Consider the following 9,733-nt stretch of genomic DNA (forward strand, 5'->3'; position numbering starts at 1 on the left):
ATCTCAAACTGAAGAATTATCAGTCAGTAGAAGCTACCACCAAGATGAGAAAAAGATGGTAGACTGATCTGAGAAAAGATTTTCAAGGAAACTTACAAAACAATCTGAAACAGTTATGAATATATTTTACATTTAAATTTAAATCCTCAGAAAAGAAACACAAAGCCTCAGCTAAGAAAGAAAAATGAATCAAATCTCAATCTTAGAAAAAAACTCAGATTAAAGAAATGCAAAACCTAGAAGATAGGTATGATGCTATGGATATAGTTTTTGACTTCATTCCTGTTTCCTTGGCACACGCCTCCTGAGCCCTTTGGATTCTCTTAAGTGAGAAGTACAATTTGTATGCTAAGGAGATGGTTGATAGTTAAGGCCTACTGGACAGCCTCAGAATGGAGACTGGGGACTGTCAGCCAGAAGAGCCAATGACATGATTAGGAGTGGGAACATTCAGTATTCTACCTCCCATCCCATAAAGTATTTCTACCTTCTGGGAGAGGAGTGGGGCCAAGGGTCAAGTTGATCATTATACACTAGTGATTAATCCTTCACAGAAAGAGGCTTTCATAGAGCGGAGTGTGAGGGACTTTGTAGTGAAAGGCACATGGGAGAGGACAGGAAAGAGCTGTGTGCCCTCTTCAAGCCCCCACTCCATGCACGTCTTCCATTCAGGCATTCACACTTAGATCCTTTTGAATATTAAATAGGCAGATTGAAGAAAATTGCCTCCTTTTCTTCTATGAGCAATTCTAGAAAATTAATCAGTCCCAAGGAGGCCTTAGGAACCTCAACTTAGCAACCAGAAATACAGGTTGCAATCCGAGACTTCAAGTTGGCATGTGAAGTAGGGGTCAGTTCTATGAGATGGAGCCATTAACCCTATGACACTATATCTAGGTAGTTGCTATAGAATTAAATTGAAGTGTAAGTTAACTTATCCTTTGTGATGGGTTGAGAACTCCTTTGTGGGGAAACTTTCCATGTATCTAGTGTCAGGAGCATTATGTCGAATGGTGTACAGGAGTAGGAAAAACTGTTTGACATTTTTCTATAGCTTACATTGAGCGACATCAAAACAGAAGGGAAAAGATGGTGAGACAAGGTGGGTCCCAAGGATTCCCACGAGCCAGCCTAATGTAAGCAGAAATTTTACTCTAGTAAAAGATTCCATCATATAAAATAAGGTGGGCAGTTCTCAAGAAACAACATCAAAGGTTGGACTCTGTCTTCTACATGCATGTGCATACATGTGCATGTATACCTACATACATACATGCCCAAAACACCAACTGATATGAACTGCCTTATTTTACATGCCAAAGAAGAAAACTTACTTTGTAACTAATCCAAAAAAGCTTGCCAAAGCAATACATCATAAGATTTTGGAAAGGGAAAATAAAAACAAACTTCTGGCTCTATCAGAGACCACAGCTAGCCACCAGAAGTCCAGGTAAGCAACCCAACCATGAACCCCTCCACACATTCTCTCACTCGACCAATGCCTGCCCACCTTATCCCCAGTCTCCATACTCCTTGTTGCCCTGTTCCAGACCTCAACTTGGGTGGAGACTCTCTGCTCCACCAGAGTCCATGCCAGTTGCCTGAAGTCCAGGTAGGTCACTTGCCTATGGTCTTCCCTTACTCTCTCAGTGTCCAACATTCCTTTCTCTAATACCCATTCCTTCCTTGTAACCATGTCCTGGCCCCCAACGTGGGTGGAGTCATCCCTCCCCAATGCATGACATGAGGCCACATTGGCCACCAGAAGCCCAGCCCCCAACTCAAGTGGAGACGCCCTGTTCAACCACAGGCCACACAAGACAGAAGACAAGATAGGAAACAGAAACCAGAGAACAAAACACCTGTCCAACAAAGACAATTTCAAAAGTCAGCATCTAGCCATATAAACACTGAAATGCAGATGCCTAAATGCCAGTGTAAGTGTAAGAACACAATCAACAGCATCCAAGGCAATATATCTCCTCCAAAACCAAGTTATCCTACTACAGTAAGCCTTGAATATTCCAAAGCAGCTGAAATACACCCCCCAAACACACACACACACACACACACACACACACACACACACACACACACACACAGACCTTAAAACCAACTTATGAAGATGATTGAGTTCCTTAAAGAAGAAATTTAAAAATCCCTTAAGGAAATCAAGGAAAAGACAAACAAACAAACAAAAAAAAAAAAAAAAAAAAAAAAAAGAAAGAAAGAAATGAAAAAATCCCTTAAAGAAAGCTAAGAAATGGGGGAGGGAACCAAATAGTTGAAGGAAATGAAAAACAAACAAACAAACAAACAAAACTAATCAAGACCTGAAAATGGAAATAGAAACAATGAAGAAAACACCGAAGAAATTATGGAAATGAAAAATCTAGGTTAGTGGATAGGAACTACAGACACAAGCATAACCAACAGAATACAAGAGATAGAAAAGAGACTCTCAGACATTGAAAATATGAAAGGAGAAATAGATTCATTGATTTAAAAAATGTTAAATATTAAAAATTCCTAACACAAAACATCCAAGAAATCTCAGACACTATGAAAAGACCAAGCCTAAGAATAATAGAAATAAAAGAAGAAGAATCTCAGCTCAAAAACCCAGGAAATATTTTCAACAGAACCATAGGAGAAAATTTTCTTAACCCAAAGAAGATGACTATAAAGGTACAAGAAGCTTACAGAACACTAAATGGATTGGACCAGAAAAGAAACTCCCCTCACCACAAAATAATCAAAACAGTAAATATACAGAACAAAGAAAGAATATTAGTCTCCACATTCCAGCTCACAACTCTGGCAGAAGGCCACTGATCTACCAGCACTGACTCTGGTCCTGGAGCTCCAGGTAAGACCCACCCATAGACACCCAAAACTTCCTCAGAGTCCACCAAGCTCCCACAACAGTACCTCTTCCCCTTATCTCCATATCCCAACTCACAATTCCAGCAGAAGCACGATGCTCTACCAGAACGTAGAACCCTAGAGGCCACAATGGTACCTGGAACCACAGAGGCCATGCCATCTCCAAGAAGCCAAGAAATCCAGAGGCAACATTGGCATCCAAAACCCCAAAGGTCATGCAGGCTGCCAAACCCCAGCAGAGGTACCCTACTGACACTGAGGACTTGAGGGTCACAAGAAGCACAGTCTACTCAGGCCAGAAGATCAGAGAAGAATAAGCAACCAAGGGAAAAACATTCAACCAACAAAGATAAGCTAAAAAAAAAGAAGAGAAAAGAAAGAAAGAAAAGAAAAAAATCAGCAGCTAAACCTATACTTACCCCAAACCCAGATGCCTACATGCCAGTGTAAAAACACGATCAGCAGCAACCAGGGTAAGGTAGTACCCCCAGAGCCCAGCTATGCTACTACAGCAAGTCCTGAATAGTTTAACACAGCAGAAGCACAAGAAAATGACCTTACCAACAACTTCATGAAGATTATAAAGGTCGGTTTGTTTGTTTGTTTGTTTGTTTGTTTGTTTGTTTGTTTGAGACAAAGTTTCTCTGTGTAGCCTTGGCTGTCCTGGACTTGCTTTGTAGACCAGGCTGGCCTTGAACTCACAGCGATCCACCTGCCTCTGCCTCCCAAGTGCTGGGATTAAAGGTGTGTGCCATCACCATTGGGCAATGAAAGCCGTCTTTAAAGAGTAAATGAATTAACTCCCTTAAAGAAATCCAGGAAAACACAAAGAATGAAAGGAAATAAATAAATCCCTTAAAGAAAGCCAAGAAAAGAACCAAACAGGTAAAAGAAATGAATAAATCTCCTCAGGACCTGAAAATTAAAATAGAAAAAAATAAAAAATAAATACAAATAGAGGGAGTGCTGAGGGTGGAAAATCAAGGTAAGCAAACAGGAACTGCAGGTGTAAGCATTAACAACAGAATACAAGAGATGGAAGAGAGAATTTCAGGCATAGAAGATGTGAAAGAAGAAATAGATATGTTGGTCAAAGAAAATGTTAATCTTAAGAATTGCTGACATAAAATATACAGAAAATCTGGAGCACTATGAAAAGATCAAATCTAAGAATAATAGGAATAGAACGTGAGCTCAAAAATGAAAAATATTTTTAACAAAATTATAGAAGATAAATTTCTAAACCTTAAAAAGGACATGCATATAAACACACAAGAAGCTTACAGAACAGCAAATACATTGTACTAGAAAAGAAAGACTCCTTTCACACAATAATCAAAATACTAAACACACAGAACAAGGATAGAATATTAAAAGTTGCAAGGGGAAAAGGTCAAGTAACTATAAAGGCAGACCTATTAGAATCACACCCAACTTCTCAACAGAGACTCTAAAAGCAAGAACGGCCTGAAGAGATGTCTTTCAGAATTAAGATATCATAGATGTCAACCTAGGCTACTATACCAAAAAAACCTTTCAATCATCATAGATGGAGAAGACAAGATATTCCATGAAAAGGCAAATTATGCAACATCTATGCATAAATTCAGGCCTCTAGGAAGTACTAGAAGAAAAACTCCATCACAAGGAGGCTAACTACACCCATGAAACAAAGGAAATAAATAATCTCACACCAGCAAAACCAAAAGAAGGGAAGTGTACACACACGCTACCATGATCACGACCAAAATAACAGGAATTAAGAATCATTGGTCATTAGTATCTCTCAATATTAATGGATTCAATTCCCAAATAAAAAGACACAGGCTAATAGAATGGGTGCAAAACCAGAATCCATTCCTACTGCTGCATTCAAGAAACACATCTCAACATCAAAGATAGACATTACCTCATTGGAAAAAAAAGATTTTCCAAGGAAATGGACCCATTAAGCAAGCTGTTATAACCAATCTAATATCAAACAAAATGGAATTCCAACCAAAATAGAAGGATACTACTTTATTCTCATCCAAGGAAAATATTACCAAGATGACATATCAATTCTGAACATTACTCAGTAAATACAGAGGTAGCCACATTTGCAAAAGAAACATTACTAAAGGTTACATCATACATCAAACCCAACACATTAATAGTAGGAGACTTCAAAACTCCACTCTCACCATTGGACAGGTATTCTACACAAAAACTAAACAGAGAAGTAATGGAATTAACAGACATTATTACCCAAATGGACATAACAGATACCTATAGAACACAAAAAAATATACCTTCTTCTCAGCACCTCACAGGCCATTCTAAAAATACTGACCAGAAACTTGGTTAAAAAGTAAGTTTTAACAGACACAAGAAAATTGAAATAATACCCTGTATTTTATTGGACCACCATGAATTAAAGCTGGATTTCAACAACAATAACAGCAACAGAAAGCCTACAAACTCACATAAATTGAACAACTCTCTATTTAATGACCACTGGGTCAAGGCAGTGATAAGAAAGAAATTAAAGCCTTCCTAGAATACAATCAAAATTAAGGCACAACATATCAAAACTTATGAGACACAATGAAAGTGGTGCTAAGAGGAAAGTTCATAGCAATAAGTGCCTTCATAAACAAAATAGAAAGATCTCGTAATAGCAATTTCACAGAACACCTGAAATCTCTAGAAATCAGTGATATAGAAACAAAGAGAATGATACAAAGAATCAATAAGATAAAGAGTTGGTTTCTTTGAGAAAATTAACATGATAAGCAAACCCTTATCCAGCCTAACTAAATAAAAAAGAGAGAATATCCAAATTAACAAAGTCAGAAAAGAAGAGGAGGACATAACAATAGGTATTGAGGAAATCCAAAGAATCATTAAGTCACACTTCAAAAACCTATACTTGACAAAATTGCAAAGTCTAAAAATAATGGACAATTTTCTTGATAGATACCACTTAGCAAAGTTAAATCAAGATCAGATAAACAATTTAAATAGACGTATAACCCCTAAGGAAATAAAAGCATTCATCAAAAGTCACCCCACCTCCACCCCATCACCCAAAAAAACCTCAGGGGCAGCTCAGTAGACAGGGGAAAACAGTTGGCTCATAATGTCAGTCTTGTACCTCCATATAAATGCACACATGTGTGTGCACACACACCTGCACCCCCACACTTTGAACATGTGGCACATACACAGTACACATACATAAGCCCCATCCACCAAAAAAAGAATAGCATAGCTACTAAGTAGTCACTGATTTCTATTTTATTCTTGTTAACCTGGAATTATGCTTGTTAACCTCATTGACCAGGGAAAGAAAATCAAGGGCCACACATGTACTAACCAAGAAAAGAAAATTCATTCATATTTTTTAAATTATAATTTTCCAGGCCAATGAGAAACCATCTTTCAAAATAAGATGGATGGCACTTGAATAGTTACATGTGAGGCTGTCCTCTGACCTGCATACCCACCAGCTCATACCAGCATACACACACACCCACACATATGCACTTCTACACACACAGAAGATATCATCTTGAGTTATCAACATAATTTCTTAATGGTAAGTTATATAAGATGTAAGGTAATATAAAACATATGAGCATTAGTTATTAGCACAGCAATTAAATCATGCTGCTCTACTCTATCTTGTTTTACATATTTGTTATTTGTAGTATGCATAACTAACCCCAAAAATCTACCAGGGTATTCCTATATCCGATAAACAGCTATGGCAAAGTGGCTAGATACAAGATTAACTTTAAAAATAATGGTAGCTTTCCTTTATACAAGTGACACACACAAAATGAGAAAAATATCAGAGAAACAACACCTTTTACAATAGCCAGAAACAATAAAAAAATAACTTGGAGTAATCCTAACCAAGCAAGTAGAAAACTTGTATGACAAGAACTCCAAGTCTTTGAGGAAAGAAATTGAAGACGGTATCAGAAGGTAGAAAGATCTCCCATGTTCATGAATTGGTAGGATTAGCACAGGAACAATGGCCACCCTAACAAAAGAAATCTACAGATTCAGTGCAATATCCATTAATATTCCAGGGCAATTCTTCACAAATCTTGAAAGGACCATCTTCAGCTTCATATGGAAATGCAGAACACCTAAGATAACTAAAACAATACTGAATAATAAAAGAACTGCTGGAAGTATCCCCGTCACCAATTTCAAGTTGGTCTACAGAGATATAGTAATAAAAACCACATGGTACTGACATAAAAATAGACACATTGATCAAGAAATAGAATTGAAGACCCAGACATAAATCCACACATTTATGGACACCTGATTTTTTTTATAATGAAGCCAGAAATACACCATAGGAAAAAGAAGACACCTTCAACAAATGGTGCTGGTCTAACTGGAGGTCATCATGCAGAAGAATGCATATACATACCTATCACCCTGCATGAAACTCAAGTCCAAGTGGATCAGAGGCCTCAACCAAAAACCAGATACAGTAAAGCTGATAGAAGAGAAAGTGGGAAATAGCCTTGAAGACATTGGCACAGGAGACAACTTTCTGGACAGAACACTGATAGCACAGGCACTAAGACCAACAGTTAACAAATGGAACCTTATGAAACTGAAAAGCTCCTGTAAGAAGAAAGACACTGTCAATAGGACAAAATGGCAGCCAACAGAAATGGGAAAGAGTTTTGTCAACTACACATCCAATAAAAGGATAATATCCAAAATATATAGAGTTTTTTTTTTTAAATCTAGATATCAAGAAAACAAATAACCCAATTAAAATGGAATACATATATAAGCAATGAATTCTCAATAGAAGAAACTGACATGGTTGAGAGACAATTTAAAAAATTGTTCAACATCCTTATCCATCAGGGAAATGCAAATAAAAATTACTTTGAGGTTTGTCTTAGTTAGGGTTCTATTGCTGTGAAGAGACATCATGACCACGGCAACTCATATAAAGGACAACATTTAATTGCAGCTGGCTTACCATTCATTATTGTCATGGCGGGAAGCATGGCAGTATTCAGACAACATGGTGCTGGAACAACTGAGATTTCTACATCTTGATCTGTAGGTAGCAGGAGACTGTGTGCCACACTGGGTGTGGCTTGAGCATAAGAGACTTCAAAGCCTGCCTCCACAGTAACACACTTTTTCCAACAAGACCACACCTACTCCAGCAAAGCCACATCTCCTAATGGGTCACTCTCTATGGGCCAAGCTTTCAAATACAGGAGTCTATGGGGTCATAGCTATTCAGATCACAAGATTCCATTTTACTTATACCTGTCAGAGTAGCTAAGATCAAACACAAAAGTGACACTTCATGCTTGCAAGAATGTGGAGCAAGGGGAATTCTTCTTTCCTCCATTGCTGGAAGGGGTGCAAACTTATACAACAACTTTGAAAATCACTATGATAGTCTCTCAGAAAATTGGGACTAGTTCTATCTCAAGACCCAGCTATACTACTCCTGGGCATATACCCAAAATATGTTCCATGTTACTACAAGGACACTTGCTCAACTATGTTCATAGCAGCTCTATTTGTAATAGCCAGGAACAAGAAATAACTTAAATGTCCCTCAACTGAAGAATGGATAAAGAAACTGTGGTACATTTACACAATGAAATATTGCTCAATTGTTAGAAGAAAATGACATCATGAAATTCGCAGGCAGAGCCAGAACCAGCCACCTTCTGTTTCAGTCAAGATGAGTCTGGATTGCCAACCCAGCCACAAAACCTTTGACCTGCAATCTATCCTGCTTGCAAGAAGCATTGGGTCAATGGAGGCACAGCACTTATGGAAGCGGCCAACCAATGACTGGTCTAATTTGAGGCCCAGGCCGCAGAGAGAACCCATGCTTGACACTGCCTGGCTGACAGGAGGCTAGATAGCCCAGAGACCTAAGATTTTTTAAAAGATCAATAAAATGACCCTTAATAATATTCCTCTCTAGAGCCCAATCATCATCAGAGAGGTTTCTGTCGGCAGCTGATGGAGCAAATGCAGAGACCCACAGCCAAATGGTAGGTGGAGAGAGAACTGAAATTGGAGATCTCCATCATGTCCCTCCTCTTGGAGCTGGGGGAACCCTGAGGAAGAGGCATAGGAAGAATTGTAGGAGTCAGAGGGATTGAGGACACCAGGAAAACATGGCCCACTGAATCAACTAAGCATGGCCGCCACATGGGGGCTCACAGAACCTAAAGCAGCCATCTTGGAGCCCTCTAGCTAGACTATGTCTGTTGATATCACTGGGAAGCCTGCTGTTTTCTGAAGGGAAAAAGAGGAAAGTGGATCTGGGAAAGTGAGGTGGGGCTGGGGCAGGGACTGCGAGGAGTGAGGGTAGGGGAAACTGTCGCTAGGATGTATTGCAAACAAAAAAGTAAAATAAGAGACAAAGCTGAGTAATGTGGATACTGTGGTAGAAAATAAAGCTATTTTGACAAATAGAAAACAAATGAACAAACAAAAAACAAACTTCTTAGGTTTCACCTATACAAACAGTCCATAACAAAGCCTATAATTAGCACTGGAAATCAACAGTGGAAGCCTCAATACATCCTGCTCTAGGAAGGTGGCGAGGATTTCCACTTCACTGCTTTGGTGCAGATGCTAGCCAATGAAAGTAAAACAAAGCAAAAGTGCATAAAAGATCTGAAAGGATGAAATAAAAGACAATTTGTACATAGTGTGACTATGTATAGTAATTCCAGAAATCACTTTTTATGTATTTTTTGAACAATTTTTTAAAGATTTATTTATTTATTATGTATATAGTGCTCTATCTGCATGTACACCTGCATGCCAGAAGAGGGCACCAGAT

The sequence above is a fragment of the Acomys russatus genome, chromosome 5 (assembly GCF_903995435.1).
Source record: "Acomys russatus chromosome 5, mAcoRus1.1, whole genome shotgun sequence".
Classification (NCBI taxonomy): Eukaryota; Metazoa; Chordata; class Mammalia; order Rodentia; family Muridae; genus Acomys; species Acomys russatus.